The sequence below is a fragment of the Triticum dicoccoides genome, chromosome 4A (genome assembly GCF_002162155.2).
Source record: "Triticum dicoccoides isolate Atlit2015 ecotype Zavitan chromosome 4A, WEW_v2.0, whole genome shotgun sequence".
NCBI lineage: Eukaryota > Viridiplantae > Streptophyta > Magnoliopsida > Poales > Poaceae > Triticum > Triticum dicoccoides.
This window is the reverse complement of record NC_041386.1, coordinates 560,929,171-560,949,233: the sequence shown is the minus strand read 5'-3', so window position 1 is coordinate 560,949,233 and position 20,063 is coordinate 560,929,171. Positions and strand designations below refer to the sequence as shown.

Below are 20,063 nucleotides of genomic sequence, written 5' to 3'. Positions count from 1 at the left end.
CCTACATTCCGTTTTGTTCGGCTAGGCGTGCAAAGGGAGAACCACTGCGATTGTGCTTCCAGCTCACATGGTTAAGCACCTTAGTGGAGAAAGCCGAAAACTGACTGTCACAATAAGCATAAACTGGTCAGCGATCCGATGACTATGACGGGCCATTCATAACATTGGCCGAAGTGTTTACGGCTTGACCTCGACTGTCGCCAAACACTACCGGGGGCTATTAACTGGCCTCCCAAACTAAATCTTCAATATTTTGCTCTTACATTAGAGCTGAGGTTTAATGATCATGCCTAGCATGACAACCCAAAGAAAGGAACCGATAGCGGGACTATTTTCTTTGGAATACATTTCTTCTGTTAAACAGTAATATAACATCTCTGCGTACCTTTGTTTATAAAACCGTATGGCCGGATTGCCTTGTTTGTTGTAAATCTTTGCCCTCATAAAGGCTTTATAAAGTAGGGCAAACACTCCTCGGCTACTGGCCAAGGAGGTGGAAGCCGATGGTCGGTCAACAAAGTTTTGTACAATGCGGATCCGAGCATTAATGACGTAAAGTACTTGGATACATAGAGTCATTACACATAATTTGTGATTTTACTATGGATATTGATCCTTAATTCGGCCACCCGTGCCCGCATTAAGGCTCGGGGCTACTGGGCTTCGGGCTTATTATTTACAAATATTAAAGGGGCACATCGATCCCCTGATCTGGTGTTGCCACCCGACCAGTGTCTCGGGGGCTACTGCATTGCTTGTCCAATGCAGAAAATTTTATGTGCAATATAGTTTCCGAGGAGATTTTGATCCTCAGGTTGGTCGGCCACACCCAATCTGAGTCTTGAGGACTGAGCACGCCGCTTTTGTGTCCCGAACTACTCTGCCGAGCTAGGACTTGATCCTCAGGCCGATTTTGCAAATCAACCTGAGTCTCAGCGGCTACTGGGATCAGCGGTCTTATGTCATCCTTCATGTGCATCTCGGGTTTTAGACCGATACACACCTTGAGGGCTACTGGCTATATATCTCGGCAGAGAATAAATTGCACCAATAAAAAATATTGACAAAAAATCGGCCCATAGTCGGGGTGGTGCACCACCTCGGAAGCAGTCCGGCATAAAGCTCGGGCGCTAGTGGCTGGCTCCATAGAGGGCGTTTCCGGCATTAAGCTCGGCTAAACTCCTTCAACTTTTTTGAACCAAGGTGATATGACACCTCGGATATAGTCCGGCATTGGAGCCTGGACACAGTCCGGCGTTGGAGCTCGGATATATTTCGGCGTTGGAGCTCGGATATATAGTCCGGCGTTGGAGCTCGGATACATAGTCCGGCGTTGGAGCTCGGATACATTCCGGCGCTAGAGCTGGGAAGCGGTCCGGCGTTGGTGCTCGGCTGCAAATGATACCTCGAATGCAGTCCGGCGTTGGAGCTCGGACGCAAGAGGACCATGCCTCCCGGGAACAACTTCAAACCCGAGGTGTGGCATAAAAATAAACAAGGCATTGATAAAGGTAGGAAACTTAAAGGGGCTCCTCGGATACCCGACGTGTAAACTCGTCGAATGCATTTCGGCGATCCTCAAGATCGAAGATAAAGAAGATTTGTTGAACCAGTTTTCAAGACCGGCAACCGAAGATGAAGAATAGTTCGAAAGAATCGAGGAGCGTCCCTAACTTGAAGACCAGTTCAGGGGGCTACGGACGGTGTCCTGGACTAGGGGGTACTCACCACGTCGTCTCCCGATCTATTAGATTGGGCCAAGGACCCCCGTGGCCGTATACTCATGGGCCAGTTCGGACGGCTGCCGCATACAAGGAAGATTCCACAAGACTTGGCGATCAAGACAAGGACTTCTCCCCACCGGCGTATTCGGCTAGGACTCTTGTTATCCTAGGCCTCCGGTGCATTATATAAACCGAGACCAGGCTAGTTGATAAATCAACTCCATACACAACAATCATACCATAGGCTAGCTTCTAGGGTTTAGCCTCCTCGATCTCGTGGTAGATCTACTCTTGTACTACCCATATCATCAATATTAATCAAGCAGGAGTAGGGTATTACCTCCATCGAGAGGGCCCGAACCTGGGTAAAACAAAGTGTTCCATGCCTCTTGTTACCATCCGGCCTAGACGCACAGTTCGGGACCCCCTACCCGAGATCCGCCGGTTTTGACACCGACAATCATTATGACAGACATGGGAAAGGTCTCAGATATGTTATATATTGGTGCTCAGAAATTCACTATCTAGCTCAGAAAGTCATTTTACTTTTGATAGCAACATCGATTTAATCTTTATTTTTTCAAGTGAATAACAATTCCTTATTGTCACAAACTACACAATAGGATATGTGAATAAAGGCTACAATAAGATTTAAGGGAGAATACCTCTAGGGAGTTCCACCACTACACTCAAATGGCTTGATTATATTGTTATTGTTGGCGCACTTCCATAACGATCGCGCATCAGGTGAAAATGATCTGTCAGCACGGAGTTCAAAACTGCACCAATAGCACTTTGTACTGTGGAGAATAAGCATCTTCTTGCCATTCTCAACCTGGGGAACAAATATTAGAGCAAGGTAAAACACATAAATACTATTTTAGTTTCTCAACATGGAAGGTTCAAAAGCAACATCTTTTCTAATAGCACTGGAAAAAAATATCATATGTAGGTCTCCACATGATACATATGGCATGAGAGGTTTTACCATAACCGATCCAAGTTTTCTGCACATGATTTGTAAATAATCTGATTACTCCTAATCACAGCCAGAACTTCATATTTAAAGGTACAAGATCATATGATCAATTTTTTTCTCAATATCATAAGTAACAAAAAAAATTCGAAAAGGGGGACTCCCCGGCCTCTACATCAGAATGATGCATACGGCCATCTTATTAACCAAATAAAGAAGTGACAACAAGGTTCCAAAGTCTCCAAAAGTAATGAAAAGCAAAGAAAGCTCACATAGAGCTAAAAAGAGGCTAGAAACACCAACTAGCCATGAACAGACGCCACAACCGGCTGGCTAAAGCTAGGTAGGTAAACTAAACGCCTATCATATTACATGACCGCCATCCAAACCGGTTGAAGATATCCCGAGCTACCATCTCCTAGCAGAAAGATCCAGTAACCAAATGCTCCCTGGCCTCCGTCGGGGTGAGTAGCGACCACGAACGGATCAGTGTCGTAGTTCGAAATATAACCTGCAAAAATTGGATACATGATATTCTGTTAAAAACCAAATCATTTCTGCAAGTCCAGATAGTCCACAGCAAAGCGCAAACTCCAACCCGAATGTGTTTCGCTAAGTCAGGCTCAATCCCATTAAGCCATGTCCCAAATAATGCGTTAACAGAATTCGGTTGATTGATATTAAAAGCAATGTGGACCGTCTGCCAAAGCACTTTGGCCAACGGGCAATAAAAAAAAGGTGCTTGATTGTCTCATCCCGATCACAGAAACTACACCTAGTAGGTCCTGTCCAATTACGCTTTATCAAGTTGTCCTTGGTTAAAATAACTTGTTTATGCACAAACCACATAAACACTTTTATTTTCAAAGGGACTTTGACATCCCAAACATGCTTGGAGGCAGGAATGGAGTTCGAATTAATAACATCAATATACATTGATTTAACAGTGAATACTCCAGACTTAGTCAATTTCCAGCGTAATTCATCGGGTTGTTGAGAAAGCTGGACCTCCATCAGTCTCCTAACTAGACGGAGCCATTCTTCCCAACGATTACCCGCTAGCGTCCGCCGGAACCGAATATTAAGGGAGATAGATTGAAATACCGATGCGACGAACACCTCTCGTCGTTGAACGATACGGTACAAAGACGGATATTGAATGGCCAAGGGTGTCTCGCCGAGCCAAGTATCCTCCCAGAAACGTGTACTAGTGTCATTTCCAATAACAAACTTCATCCTATTAAACAGAGATTGTTTGACTTTCATCAGACCTTTCCATAAAGGTGAATCTGTTGGCCTGACTGTAACTTGGGACAAAGTTTTTGTCTGGAGGTACTTGCTACGAAGGATTTGAGCCCACATGGCATCATTATCCGTAGAGAGCTTCCACAGCCACTTGATAAGAAGGCATCTGTTCTTAACTTCTAGGTTCTTAATACCGAGGCCCCCTTGGTCTTTCGGTCTACAGATGATATCCCATTTAGCGAGCCAATATTTTCTTTTAAGCTCATCACCCTACCAAAAGAAACGCGATCGATAGAAGTCCAGTTTCTTCCTAACACCAACTGGTACCTCAAAGAACGATAGGAGAAACATAGGCATGCTCGTGAGCACCGAATTTATTAGGATTAATCTGCCTCCGTAGGACATGAGCTTACCCTTCCAGCAACTCAGTTTCTTCTCAAATCTGTCCTCGATGCACTTCCACTCTCTGTTTGTCAGCCTACGATGGTGGATGGGAATACCTAGGTAAGAGAAGGGTAACTCTCCCAATTTGCACCCAAACAATTGCCTATAAGCCTCCTGTTCGTCTTTGGCTCTACCGAAACAAAACAGCTCGCTCTTATGAAAGTTGATCTTTAACCCGGTCAATTGTTCAAATAGGCATAACACAAGCTTCATATTTCTCGCCTTGGCCAAATCATGCTCCATAAAGATAATTGTATCATCAGTGTACTGAAGGATGGATACACCTCCATCAACAAGATGAGGTATCAAACCACCTACTTGACCATGTTCCTTAGCCCTTCCTATCAAAATTGCTAACATATCCACCACAATGTTAAACAAGATAGGGGACATCGGATCTCCTTGTCTTAGGCCTTTATGTGTCTGAAAGTAATGACCTATGTCATCATTAACTTTAATTCCCACACTACCATTTTACGTAAATGATTCAACCTGGCGGCGCCACGCTTCATCGAATCCTTTCATACGCAATGACTGTTGGAGGAATGGCCATTTGACCTTATCGTACGCTTTCTCGAAATCCACCTTAAAAATTACTCCATCTAACTTTTTGGAGTGGATTTCATGGAGCGTTTCATGCAAGACGAGTGCCCACAACTAAGAACCACATCCAAAAAGCGAGCATTTTCTTGAGAATCGGCAAAAGCACGCACACACACATACCATGAACGTTTGTTGAACAACAAATCAAGCTACTGATTTCCATCATATGGCAACTGGAAAAAATATCATATGTGGCTATGTCCTACTTATATGCTAATCGACGTCCAACCAATAAAGTCACATCACATTGAACATCTAGTAATGTTTATCCACTCGGACTAACATATCAAGATCAAAGTCTGCTCACCATAGCTGGCTGGAGTTATGTATCTAAGCGGTGGCTGCCAATGCGTGGCCACCGGCCGGCTACCACTGAAGCGTCCATTCGTTGTCTCCCTGTTCGCAAGTACCTAGCAGAAGCATACATATCTACATATCGTGAATGGATTGCAATCAGCAAGCAGCAGCCTTGCCTGTGTAGATGTGTAACAGTAAGCAAGTAGCAGCTTGAACAAAATCAGTAGTAATAGGCTGCTGCTCTCTTCTCCGATTCTATATATACGGAACAATAGTATAGCCAAGAGCGGCAAATATAGCAAAAGCAGAGCAGCCTCAGCAAGGCAACATACCTCTATAAAGGAAGACTAATAATTTTTTTCTCAACTCATCAGATATTAAAACTGCAGTAAAGCATATAACTATCTCTTCTTCTGAATAGAAATATTATACAATAAATAGCAGATAAATTACTGTGATCACTATCCCCATTGTCTTCTAGAGCACATATTTATGTACACAAGAGACATATATTTGCAAGTGTTTGTTACGATCAAGACCTAGCTGAGCTAACATAAGTAGAATGCAAATAGCTAAGGACAAATAGAAAGACTACCAACACATGGTGTTTATCATGCTCTTTTCTTGCTGTAGAACATCTAGGTGAATAAACAAGTGTACAAACTATCTGCCTTTTTCTTCTGTTAGCAGATGGGAAAATTGAAAGTCCATGTACAAATGGAAGAACCAAAGAACTGCTATATGTGAATACCAAAAATGGTCGTTTACTACCAAGTTGGAGCAAGATGATCTGAAATGCAAATCAAAAGGATCTGAATTCTGAAGCTGCTTGTCATCTAAAAGTGGAATATGAGTAGCACATTTGTAGGCATAACCTTAGTGCAGTAGCCAAAGGGGTCTATCCCCCTCTCCCTCATGTCATCAGCTAATCATTTTGGATAATGCAAAGTCAATTAGAGAAAGGAAAGAACTTTTTTCTTACATGCTTTCTGTAACCTGCCAGTACTGCAACAGCTCCGGTTGTATCACTCCCATCCACTGCCTCCTTTATCTTGTGACAGACTATGCAAAGTAAATTCCATCTCTAATCTTGCATTATAAAATTACCTCCATTCATATCCATGTAATGGTCTCTTTCTGCTACATTTGAAACAATCAATAAAATTGATCTCACACAAAAGAATTCATGAACTATTTGCCTAGGAGCTCTGCTGTTGCCTGCTCTACAGGGGATGGGTGAGGCAGTACCATGACGGATGGACTTGTCGCCTGCTCTACAAGAGAAGGGGGAAGGTGGCGCCACGACGGATGGGGCGGCGGCGTGCGCGGGTGGGGCTGGGTCGTACTCGCCGTCCTGCTCTGGGAGGGGATCTTACCGGAGAAGGGGGTCCACTTGGAGGGCGGCATGTTGGTGGGGGAAGGAGTGGCTAGTGGCGAAGCCGGCGTGGTTGGAGAAACCATTGTCGAGGTGGAAGCAGCATGGAGGAGACCCAGCGGATCCACCAACGGCCGCGGCGTCGAGCGTCGCTGGCGGCGGAAGGCCGCGGGTCACCGACAGGGGAAGGCCGCGGGTGTGGGGGCACCTGGGGTAGGGGTAGGCGCACCGGCGAGGTAGGCGACGGCGGCGGCGCACGGTGAGGCGGGGCGGGACGTGAGAGGAGGCGGCGGCGGGCTCCAGGTTGAGATGGGATCGGGAGGCACGGTCGTGCATGCGGATGGTTTTTTTTTTTCTTTTCTCACGTACGTACCGGTTCAGGTTGACTTATTGTGAGGATTGCGGGTTGAATAGCAAAAACTACAGGGACTTTTTTGCAAAAACACCAACGACGTACGACCAGAGGCGCTAGCTGCTTTATTAGCAGGGAAAGATTCACATTTAGATGTTTTTTAAGAATGTCACATCTAACCTCCCACAAATAACGCACCAACAATGAATAAAAACAACTGACACAAAAAATAGACCACAAACATAGTGGACATCGGGCTAGATATGTCCTAGACAGACCCTTCAGAATATATGCGTTGACTATTTTTTTTAGGGCACAGGTTAGTTCGCTTCGCTCCAAATTAATTGACGTTTTAGATTTGTCTTACGTTATTTTTTTAAAAAATGAGTAAATTTATAGAATAAAATGTCAACATCCCCACAAAATAATTATTTTTTATAGAATATATTTTCACCATGTATACGTTCTATGTTGTTACAACTCCTTTTGCTTTTTACTCCGTTTATTAGATTTTTCCGGTCAAACTGTCCAAAGTTTGGGCAATTTTATAAAAAAAATATTGACATTCAAAATACAACATTAATATCATTATATTCATCATGAAATATACTTTTATATTATATTTATTAGGTATTGTAGATGTTGATATATTTTATAGGACCCCGATAAGTCGCGAATGTTCGGGATTCGCCCATGGCAAATCAAACATTTTTATGCTAACACGAGGATGGCAAGTTTAGTTGTTAAGCATTACAATTTTGTCCTTATTTTACTTCTTTTTACATAAATTGTCATACCTACCAACTGAACTTGCCATACTCACATCAACCAAAGTTGCGATAAAAAATGTTTCGATTTGCCATGACAAAATCCGAATGTTCGGGATTTATTATTTCTGATTTTCTAATGTAAACTTTGCAAAGTTTGACCTTAGATAAATCTAACACGCAAACTAAAAAAGAAATCAGAGGGAGGGACGGAGTGCTACCTACATAAGCATGCATGGTGTTAATTTCCCTTTGCATAACTTGGCACGAGATCGAGCACCATTAATTTGCAATGGCTCAGCTCCCGTGCTCCCTGAAATGCGCTACTACTCAGCGTGTCTTCTTCCTCTCTCTCTTTCTCTACCATGCCGATTCCCTCAGCTTCCGGTACGACTCCATCAACACGACCAACAAGGTCGATTTCGGCGCGCTCGGGGATGACTGCAATATCAGCGATCACAGGGCCGACCTCACCAGCATAAGCGTCAATAACTACACCAACAACATCGGCCGCCTGGTGTACCCCGAGCCGGTGCAACTCTGGGACGCTGCCACCGGCGAGACGGCCAGCTTCACCACCATCTTCTCCTTCGGCATGGACGCCGTGCCGGGGCAGCCGGTTGGCCATGGCATGGCCTTCTTCCTCACCTCCCAAGTCGACGTCCCGTCTAGCCTACCCGCGGAGTCCTACGGCAGCTACCTCGGCCTCTTCAGTCCTGGCGCCACCGGCGGTGACCATGTTGTCGCCGTGGAGTTCGACACGTTCAGGGACGAGTGGGACCCCAGCGACCGTCACATCGGAGTCGATCTTAACAACATCAGCTCGCTCGGCAGCTACACCACCTTGCCGAACGACAGCTTCGTCGGCCGGGTCATGTCCGCGCGGATCGACTACAACAGCGGCACGGGCCAGCTCGAGGTCATGCTGCACAACGGCAGCAGCGACGGCGCGACCCATGATCTCAGCGTCAATGTTGACCTGCGAAGCTTCCTGCCGGAGAAGGTCATCGTCGGCTTTTCAGCGGCGACGAACTCAGAGCGGGTCGCGCTGCACTACGTGCTGTCCTGGTCTTTCAGCTCTTCGCTGCCGCTGGTTGCGAATTCATCTCACAAATCACAACCGCGGCGCACTGCTGTGCGGCTCGTGGCCGGTGTCACCGTGGCAACGGTGCTGGCTCTCCTGCTAAGCACGGCCGTAGGGGTGCTGTTGTGGCGGTCGAGACGCCAGGAGCAGTCTGCCGCCGACGACGACGACGATGACGGCGACGACGAGGACCCGTGGGCGATCGACGAGGACCTCGAGTCAGGGTCGGGACCACGGCCGTTCCAGCTGAGCAAGCTGACGGCAGCGACGAGAAACTTCTGTGAGGAGACAAAGCTCGGGCAGGGCGCGTCCGGGTCGGTGTACCGCGGTCGCGTCGATGAGCTCGACGTCGCCATCAAGGTGTTCTCCAGGGGTGGCTCGGCGCAGGGGAAGCGAGAGTACACGGCGGAGGTCACCGTCATCAGCCGGCTGCGGCACCGCAACCTGGTGCAACTCATAGGCTGGTGCGACGGCCGCAAGAAGCTCCTCCTCGTCTACGAGCTCGTGCCCAACGGAAGCCTCGACCGGCACCTCTACGGCGCAACGGCGGTGCTGCCATGGCCGGCGAGGTACAGAATCATCCTCGGGCTTGGCGCCGCCGTGCTGTACCTGCACGAGGAGTGGGGCCAGTGCGTCGTCCACGGCGACATAAAGCCGAGCAACATTATGCTCGACGAATCCTTTGGCGCCAAGCTAGGCGACTTCGGCCTCGCACGGCTCATCGACCACGGCGTGGGCCTGCAGACCATGACCGCCGTGGCCGGCACGCCCGGATACCTCGACCCGGAGTGCATCGCCACCGGGAAGGCGAGCAGCGAGTCCGACGTGTACAGCTTCGGCGTCGTGCTCGTGGAGGTGGCCACCGGCAGGCGGCTCATGGCGCCGCCGCCGCCGGGCGACACGAGGATCTTCCGGCTGGTGGAGTGGGCATGAGGAATGTATGGTCGAGGCGCGGTGCTGGACGCGGCCGAGGAGGCGCTGTGCGGAGAGTTTGACGCTCGGGAGGTGGAGCTCGTGCTGGTGATCGGGCTGTGGTGCGCGCACCCCGACGCCAGGGCGCGGCCGAGCATGAAGCAGTCGAGGTGCTGCGCTCGGGGATGGCCGCCAGGGTGCCGGCGCTGCCCCCTCGGATACCCGTGGCCATGTACGTGCAGCCTTACGATCCGACTGAGAAGCATGTCGCGGAGGACGCGTCGAAGGCAAAGCACGGGATGAGCTCTCACGATTACGGCCGCCAGCCTCCGGCCGCCGACGACTACCAGACGCTGTCTACCACCTCGAGCATTCCCCCTGTTGGGTCCAAACAGTCGGTGCGTTTGCTGAGCGGTAGGTAGTTCGCTCTTCTTTCCCTGTCGACAAAAAATGTACTCCCTCCTGTCCAAATTAATGGTCGCATCTCTAGTACAACTTCGATCGGAGGGACGAACAAACACGTCAATCAAACACACCACAGCCGCTTCGCTCCTAACCGCTTGAGAGAGGCGAACACAACTGCCTCCTTCGTTCCTTCGGGCAACGCCGCTGGTCCCTGCCTCCTCCGGTGACCGGTGGTGAGGGTGTTCTGAATTAGGGGTCTCCGAATAGCCGTACTATTTTTATTGGCCAGATTATTAGACTATGAAGATACAAGATTAAAGATTTTGTTTCGTGTCTGAATGAGATTCTACTTGGCGTGAAAGGCAAGCTAGGCAATACGTATATGAATATCTCCTCTTTTGTAACCGACCTTGTGTAACTCTAACCCTTTCCGGTGTCTATATAAACCGAAGGGTTTTAGTCCGTAGCACAACATATAATCATACCATAGCCTAGCTTCTAGGGTTTAGCCTCTCTGATCTCGTGGTAGATCTACTCTTGTAACACCCATATCATCAATATTAATCAAGCAGGACGTAGGGTTTTACCTCCATCAAGAGGACTCGAACCTGGGTAAAACTTCGTGTCCCTTATCTCCTGTTACCATCCGGCCTAGACGCACAGTTCGAGACCCCCTACCCGAGATCCGCTGGTTTTGACATCGACATTGGTGCTTTCATTGAGAGTTTCGTTGTGCCGTCGCCACCAGGAAGGATGTCTCGTCCCGTCTTTAAAGACGGCACTATCGCTGAGGGAGCTCTGGCTATCGGCCAAACTCTCCGGTTAGGTGGTTTTCTTATGACCGTATGTTCGGCCGCTGCGCCGACGATGACTTCTCATGTCATCGAAAGCAATCTTCACGTCAACTCGGAACTCGCCGAGCAGTTAGATCCAGTGAAGCTCTCTTCCCTGAACGAGCTCTTGGATCGCATCGCCGCCCTGGGAGTCGCTACAGACTACGATCAGATTGGGCCTCAACCCGATCTGAGCGAAATTAACTCTCCACAGGTCACCCATCATGTTGCAGTGGTGGAAGAACAATGCGGCAACCCTTCATCCATCTTAAGGACTAGCTACGTCCGGATTCCCGATCCCGCCAAGCCGGATACCCGCGGAGGGGAGGATGTCACTCAAAGCCTGAACCCAGAATCAGGCAGCGGGCTAGATTTACCGGAAAACGTCCAAAAATCCAAGCTTTCGAGTTTGGAAACTCCTTGGACACTAAGCCTCAAATCGGGTGAGGATTCGGATTCAATTACACCCACCCACCCAAATATACGCGATCTATCCCAAATTAGGCAAGAGCCCAAAAAAACAATACACCATTACTGGGCCAAATTCCTCCTGGTCAAGAACAGGATAAAGGACTGCCGCGAGGAAGACGCAATTTCACTCTTCTGCAATAATTGCACGGATAAGGGAATCCTCAATGACATAAGTCGTTGCAAAATTACACGCTTTGCCGACTTGGTGTCCATAGTGCGAAAGTACTCTGTGATGGAAAGCGCCTGGAAAACCGAAATGACATTTTGGGATAATCCGGCCCTGAACACAAACCCAGTCCGAAATAAAAGGGTGCATTATCACAATACACCTGGGTTAACTACCAAAAAGCAAAAGCCCTCTACGGGGCAAGGAACCGTACTGGAGGGATGGCTCAACGGACCCTGCAAAATTCATAGTACAATGGATGTGATACCAACGCACAGCCTTCGAGCATGCTGGATACTCCGGCAGGTGGCCAAAAGTGGTGAGGATCTACTCCTCCCAAAAACCACAGAGCACCACCCCGAAGACAATAATACGGTCTTAACGGTCTTTGAGACCTTCGCGTCAAATAATAGACGGAAGCAAACACTCCGCAGCATGTCCGAAATCTACCACATAGCAGAAACAAATCCTTGGAGCGACACGGCTATTACCTTCAATGCCAGTGATGAACCTAAATTCCGAACAGCCCGAGTACCAGCTGCACTGGTCCTCAGTCCAATCGTGGACGGCTTTCGACTCACCAAGGTACTCATGAACGACGGCAGCGGATTAAACCTCATCTATGAGGAAACTCTTCAAAAGATGGAAATAGACTGGAGCCGCATTAAGCAAAGCAGCACAACCTTTAGAGGAATCATCCCCAGTCGGGAAGCACGCTGCGCTGGAAAAATCACACTAGATGTGGTATTCGACACGCCGGATAATTACAGGTCCGAAGAAATTACATTCCAAGTGGCCCCGTTCAGCAGCGGATACCATGCTCTGTTAGGGCGGGAGGCGTTTACAATCTTCCAAGCCATACCTCATTACGGGTACATGAAGCTCAAAATGCCCGGGCCCAACGGAATCATCACTCTTGTTAGTGATCCGGACATAGCACTCCGCGCCGAAAATAAGACAGCTGCACTGGCCCTTGAGGCACTATTCGAAGCCCTAGCGGCCGAAGAACTAATTGCGCTGCGCTCCACGGTGAACAAGGACGACGTGATAGTCGATAAAAGATCCAAGTCCACCTCCTTTAAGCCGGCGGACGAAATAGTCAAATTCCAAGTCCATCCAACGGACCCTACAAAAACAGCTTCCATCGAGGCACAATTAAACCCTGATGTCGACGCCGCACTGCGACAGTTCCTACGCGAGAACTGGGACATTTTTTCCTGGCACCCTTCAGACATGCCAGGAATCCCACGCAGGCTGGCTGAACACAGCCTAAATATCCTAAAAGGATTCAAGCCAGTCAAGCAGGCTCTTCGACGTTTCTCCGAGCCTAAAAGACAAACCATGGGAGAGGAACTAGCCAAGCTATTGGAGGCCGGATTCATCAGAGACATAAAACATCCGGACTAGCTAGCTAACCTGGTGATGGTACCAAAGAATGGACAAATCCTGACACTTGTGCGTCGATTTTAAGGACCTTAACAAGGACTGCCCAAAGGATCCCATCCCCCTTCCCCGATCGATCAAATCATCGATGCTACCGCAGGACACGATTCATTGTGTTTCCTCGACGCATACTCCGGCTACTACCAAATCAAAATGGCAGAGCCAGACCAAGCCGCAATGGCATTCATCACACCATACGGCCCGTTCTGTTTCAACACAATGCCCTTCGGGCTAAAAACGCCAGTGCAACATATCAGCGCATGATTCAGACATGCCTGGCAAACCAGATCGGCAAAACAGTGGAGGCATACATGGATGACGTGGTCGTTAAAACCAAGCATGTCGAAACTCTAGTAGGCGACTTGAGGCTCACATTCGACAACCTCCGAACATATGACATCAAGCTCAATCCGGAAAAATACGTCTTCGGCGTACCAGCAGGAAAGCTCCTGGGATTCACTGTCACCGGTAGAGGTATTGAAGCTAATCCGGCCAAAATCCGAGCGTTGTCACAATTGGCTACCCCAACAGACCTCAAACAAATACAAAACTAATTGGATGTGTAGCGGCTCTAGGCCGCTTTATCTCCCGCTTGGGAGGAAAAGCATTACCCCTTTATCGCCTCCTCCGGCGCACCGAACACTTCGAGTGGACGGACGCCGCCACGGCCGGACTCAACGAAATAAAAGCCATATTGGCAACAAACCCAGTCCTGGCCGCGCCAAACATTAGCGAACCAATGCTATTATACATTGCGGCAACTCATCAAGTAGTAAGCGCAGTGCTTGTCGTCGAGCGAGAAGTGGACGGACACAAATTTCCCATTCAAAAGCCAGTTTACTACGTGTCCACTATCCTTACTTCATGCAAATCACGGTACCCGCATTATCAAAATATAGCGTACGCGGTATTTATGGCATCCCGGAAGCTGCGACACTACTTTCAAGAGTGTTCGATAATGATAGCCTCGGAAGTACCACTTAACGATATTATAAACAACCGCGACGCGACGGGTCGGATTGCCAAATGGGTCATTGAGCTCCTCCCGTTCGACATAACTTACAAGCCACGGTGAGCTATTAAATCGCAAGTTTTGGCTGACTTCGTCGCTGAATGGACAGAAGCCGAACTCCCTAAAGAGTACGGCACATATTCAAACTGGATCATGCACTTCGACGGCTCCAAAATGTTGGCTGGTCTGGGGGCTGGCGTCGTTTTGACGTCCCCAACAGAAGACACCATTCAATACGTGCTGCAGATAATGTATACGGACTCCAACAATGCAGCCGAATATGAGGCCCTTCTACATGGTCTCCCGATGGCAGTATCCATGGGCATTCAACGCCTAGAGGTGCGCGGGGATTCAAACCCTGCAATATCCCAAATAAATGGAGACTTTGATGCCAAGGATCCAAAAATGGCCGTTTATCGCAATGCCGTCCTAAAAATGCCAGCCCGGTTCAAGGGCCTCGGATTTCACCATGTGGCTCGGGAAAACAATCAGGCGGCGGATATCCTCGCCCCGCATTGGCGCAAAACGCGATGCGGTCCCTCCCAACATTTTCCTGGAAAGGATTTTCAAGCCATCCGTAGCATGGGAAGGGGACACCGGTAACAACAGTCCGGACCCAGCCAAAATACCCGATACCGAACTCTCTGACACAATCGGAGGCTCCGCCACCGAAATAACACAATCAGCCCACGAAATAATGGCCATCATTGCCCCGTGGACAGAACCATTCTTGGCCTACCTAATTAGACAGGAACTTCCGGAGGACCAAAATGAGGCACGATGCATAGTGCGGCGATCCAAAGCCTACAGGGTCCACGAGGGAGAATTGTACAAAAAAAGCGCTACCGGAGTCCTTCAAAGGTGCATCTCCGAAGAAGAATGGCGGAATCTTTTGGCAGAAATTCACGCCGGACTCGGCGGCCATCACGCCGCAGCCCGGGCTCTTGTAAGCAAGGCCTTCCGCATAGGATTTTATTAGCCAACGGCCTGGGCAGATGCACAGGACTTGGTCCAACGTTGCACCGGTTGCCAGCTCTTTGCAAATCAAAGCCACATGCCACCCATCGCCCTTCAAACGATCCCCATTACATGACCCTTCGCGGTCTGGGGGCTTGACATGGTCAGACCCCTTAAAGGGGGGACCCACAAGAAAAAATACTTATTGGTCATGGTGGATAAATTCACCAAATGGATAGAGGCTAAACCGGTAAAAACAGCCGAATCCGGACCGGTGATAGATTTCATATCCGGGGTCGTACACCGTTACAGCGTCCCCCACAGCATCATCACTGATAACGGCACGAACTTCATGGCCGAAGAGGTAAAACTCTGGTGCAGCAAAATGGGCATCAAGCTCAATTACGCTTCAGTCTATCACCCAAAAACTAACGGTCAAGTCGAACGAGCAAATGGTCTTATAATGAGCGGCATTAAACCCCGATTAGTGCGCTCCTTAATGGAGTCCGATACGCACTGGGTAGAGGAGCTCGACTCCGTACTCTGGGGACTGCGTACCACGCCGAATCATAGTACCGGATATACACCATTTTTTATGGTGTATGGCGCAGAGGCAGTCCTGCCCTGTGACTTAATTCATGACTCGCCTCGAGTGCGCATGTACGAAGAAAGAGAAGCCGAGCTCGATCGGCAGGACGGTCTGGATACATTGGAGGAAGAGCGCGACGTAGCCAAAGCCCGTTCCGCATTTTACCAGCAACAGGCTCGCAGATACCAAAGCAGAGAAGTACGGGCTAAAACTTATAACGTTGGCGAACTAGTTCTATGGCTGCCGGATAAGAAAAAGAACAAGCTCGAGCCCAAATGGGAAGGTCCCTTCATTATCGACCAAGTCCTGACCGGTGGAGCGTACCGACTGCGGGATGCATCGACCAGTTGACTCGAGCCGAACCCATGGAACGCAGCCAAGCTCCGAAGATTCTACGCCTAGCTCCGGACTTTATGTTAGTCCCCTCCCTTCGTCCATTTTCTGCATATGCATCATCCGTCTTGTTTCCCTTTCTTTCTTTTTATTTCCCTAGGACTTCAAGGGTCACCTTGTGCCTCACTCATACATCACAGATGCGCTAGCCGCACTCTTCATACCTGGGGGCTTCTCTCACAGAAGCTTAAATTATTTACCTGGGCCCCACGCCCAACACATGTGTTATACTTCCGCATGTACCTTTTTTCACCATTATATGCATCGATATGACTTAAGTTTTGGCCAAGCTGGGTTGCCTGGCTCTTGTATTTATGCCCTACGTTCCCGTTAATTCGGCTAGGGCATAAGGGGAGCACCTCTGCGATTGTTACCGCTGGGTCAGCCAGACGTGTACCTCAGACTAGGTGAAGCCGAAAGTTAGCGTTCTTAAGAGAATATTCGGTCGGTGAACAAAAGATGACTTTTATTTATTATCCATATTTTCCCCCAGACGTTTTCACTGTGCTTCTTGTCGCAGTCCGGACAAGCACTTTAGGGCATGCCTACCTAGGGAAAGTAACCCTTAACAGAACTATTCTCTCTGGAAGATGTTTCTTACTATCCATGTAATATAACATAACTAGTTGGGCACTTGTCTGATAAAGCACTAATGACCCCTACGCCTGGTCTCCACGCATGCCCCGGTTCTTATATAACCGAGAGGGTATTCGGATACACTCCAGACTGTCGGGTCCCGAGGTTGAAGCGAAAAGGTCCGCCACGACAAACGATCTACATCCGGCTAGAAGGCATCATATATGTCACTTTACAATTACATAGTCAATTTGACTGGTTGAATTCCTCTTCAATGCCATCCAATAGGCTGTCTAGTCTACAGTCCTGTTGGGAATACTTTGCGGCCAATTCTACTTGGTCGTACACTAAATTCACAGGGATCTCCTTTCCATCAGGCCCCACAGGTCCGACTTCGGCCATGTGATTCGGGTCAGCCTTCGTGTACCATGTATTCACCATCGCCCAAGCTTCCCTGGCGCCCTGACGGCAGGCCGATATCTTCCATAATCGGAAGCGCCACTGTGCTCCCTTCAGCTTTTCTGCAAGCTCTCCAAGGCCTTCGGGTATGGAGACGGACGACCACAAGGCCTGGGCAACGCCTTGCATCACCTGCCGAACTCGTTCGTGCAACTGTGCGAGCTCGGGAAAAAGATCACCCGTCGAACTAGGCATCTCCTCGGCAGGATGACCTATTAACATACCTATAGACATAACTCTGTCAGCCAGCTTCCTCGCTGAACTCTTTTTCAAAGTTCGTTCAAGCACTTACTAAATATGCCGCGTCGAAGCCGTCGATTCTCCTTAACAGAGTCCGACAGTTGGGCACGAACATCTTTTAGTTCCACGCCCAGCTTGGTGTTGGCATCTTGGAGATCATTCTTCTCCTGCCTCACCCTTGTAAGCACGCTCTCACCAGCCTTCAGCTGGCGTATGAGCTGTTGCTTATCCGGATACACTCCAACGTCATTTGCAATTTTATCGTCAGATCTGCATATAAAGCTGTATTCTAATAGGATACTTATCATTTGACGGATATGTTACCATAGGGGGTCTCTTTGGGCTCCCCTGCTGCGGCCAGTGCGGCCTGAAGTTGGGCTTTGCACTCTTCCAGCTCCTGGGACAATTGAGTATTCTTTTCTGTAAGAACCTACATAACAAATGATCCTTAAATCAGTTATCCTAACTGTTTCAAGTCTCAGGGGCTACTGATATATATAATCATCAAATTTTCTCACCCGTATGTCTTTTACATACTGCTCCGTGGCTCTGGCTAGACCATTTTGAGCGGCACGGAGGTGCGCGTCTCCCGAGTTAAAGGCATCCAATGCCTCTGGGGAGAAACAAGCGTCATGAAGAACAGTCCGGCGACGCCTGTGGTTCATGGCACTTTCCACCTCGGAATGGGTGGCGGACAGTCTATCCGTATCCTTTGTCGGAGGAGCACCCGGCGCACGCCTTGTACTCGTTCCCACCTCTGAGTCCGGCCTTGGAGCCTGGCTTGTGGAGGCGCGATTGGTAGCCTCTCCGGGTATAGTCCGGCGAGTGCTCTTTTTCCTGAAAAGAAGGCGTGGGCGTTAGTATGCCTCTGTAAATAATGTCTTGTAATAAAGACGGCGCGCCATACCGCTACGCTGGTGCCTCAATCCGGACTGCGGATCTTTTCAGCCTGCCTGGCCTAGCGGCCCCTTGTTGGCTAGTTGCCACGGGCTCGGCCTTCTGCCCCGAGGACCTCCCCTGCAAAACACGGTTGTTATACGGCAATAAAAAAAGAAGCACAAGGGCAGATCCCTTTTTAAGTACTGAGACTTCGGTCTCAGTCACCTGTGAGGCTGGAACTAGCCCAGGGTAATCGGCCGTAATGGCTACCAAGGTATTGTCATTACTCCCTTGGTAAAATACCCCGTCAATCAGCTCCACGGATATGTCCGGATCCTCCTGAGAGGCCGGGTCAAGGGACCGTCCAGGGTCCTTGGGCTGTGGAGGAGGGCTGTTTATCTCCTTTACTGCTTGGCACAGCTCCTGCGATGAAATCGCTAGAATGAATACTTAAACTACGGGAATATGAAACAGATGGGCGAGAAAAAGTCTCCGCTTACCCAGCTCGGAGGATTGTACATGGAGAATCCGCCCTGCGGGTTGACACGATAGAATTCCTCCTCTTCTCCCTTGTACAAAGTGGACAAGATCTTTATTAGATCAGCAGCCAATCCCGGCCCTTTGCGGCCGTGGCGGGTGGCGTCATCCTCCCCGTTGAAATCCCACATGGGGTGGTCTCTATACTGTAGCGGCTGCACCCCCCGCATAATGCATATAGCCATGACCTCGATCATGGTCAATCCGGATCGAGCTAAAGAACTTATCCGGCTCATCAGATAAAGAATGTCCCTGTCATCTTCCTCCAGGGAGCTCCGAGGGCGCCAGCTCCGACGCTTCTTCAAAGGGGCGTTGTCGAACTCAGGAAGGCCGATCCGAATAGGGTCCGGAAGGGGGACATCTTCTATATAAAACCATTCTAAAGGTCAGTCTTCGGACGTCTTCTTTGGAGTCCCGGACAGGTATCCGGTCCCGGCAATACGCCATACTTCGGCTCCGCCCACTTGATATATTGATCCCTTTTTAGAACGGGGCACAAGGCAGAACAGCTTCTTCCATAGAGCGAAATGAGCCTCACAGCCCAAAAATAACTCGCAAAGGGCTACGAATCCCGCGATATGCAGCAGGTAGGCAGGCGTGAGGTTGTGTAGCTGGAGGCCATAGAACTCCAGAAGCCCCCGGAGAAACGGGTGAATTGGAAATCCGAGCCCCCTTACCAGATAAGGGACAAGGCATACCCACTCTCCCTTAGAGGGATTGGTACGGCTCTCCGCTTGCTCTCCGCCATTATAGGTGGCAAGCCCGGCTCGAACCGGGACCAGGTACGCTGGGGGAAGAAATCCCTTGGACTGAAGCATCACCAATTTGCTGTGCGGGATGGAACATCTCTCCCAATCTCCAGGCTTGGAACTGGGGGTGCGAGAGGAGGAGCTGCGTCGACCGGCCATGGTGGAATGGATCTCTGTCAGGTGCGCTCCGATGAAGACTCGGCAAGGGAGGATGATGTGATTTGGATCTGAATCCTCGTCTTTTTAAATAGGCGGCTCATTTACATAGCTAGGGGTAAATGTGAAAACACCCTGGCTCTTCACATTCGCTCGACACGTGAGAAGTGGCCATTATTGGATGCAGAAGCCAAGGAGTACAAACCGTCACAAGAAACCGGACATTATTTCAACAGGTACACAGAATTTGGAGAGGATCCCGCCCTGCAATGCCGAAGATAACACTGCGCGCCGGACTCGTCGTCATTGAAGGCTGGTTCACGGGCTACTGAGGGAGTCCTGGATTAGGGGGTCTCCGGATAGCCGGACTATCTCCATTGGCCGGACTGTTAGACTATGAAGATACAAGATTGAAGACT

At 49.2% G+C, this 20,063-nt stretch overlaps 1 long non-coding RNA gene and 1 pseudogene across 1 annotated transcript; one reads left to right on the top strand and one right to left on the bottom strand.

Annotated features, from left to right (window-relative positions):
• Positions 1-2,303: 2,303 nt before the first annotated feature.
• LOC119289141 lies at positions 2,304-6,986 on the bottom strand. Its single transcript, XR_005141434.1, has 3 exons — positions 6,272-6,986; positions 5,300-5,402; positions 2,304-2,559 (listed from the first exon to the last, which is right to left on the bottom strand). It is a non-coding gene; the product is annotated as an uncharacterized LOC119289141 (long non-coding RNA).
• A 1,115-nt stretch (positions 6,987-8,101) lies between these two features.
• On the top strand, positions 8,102-10,320 carry LOC119289140 (annotated as a pseudogene).
• Positions 10,321-20,063: the final 9,743 nt, after the last annotated feature.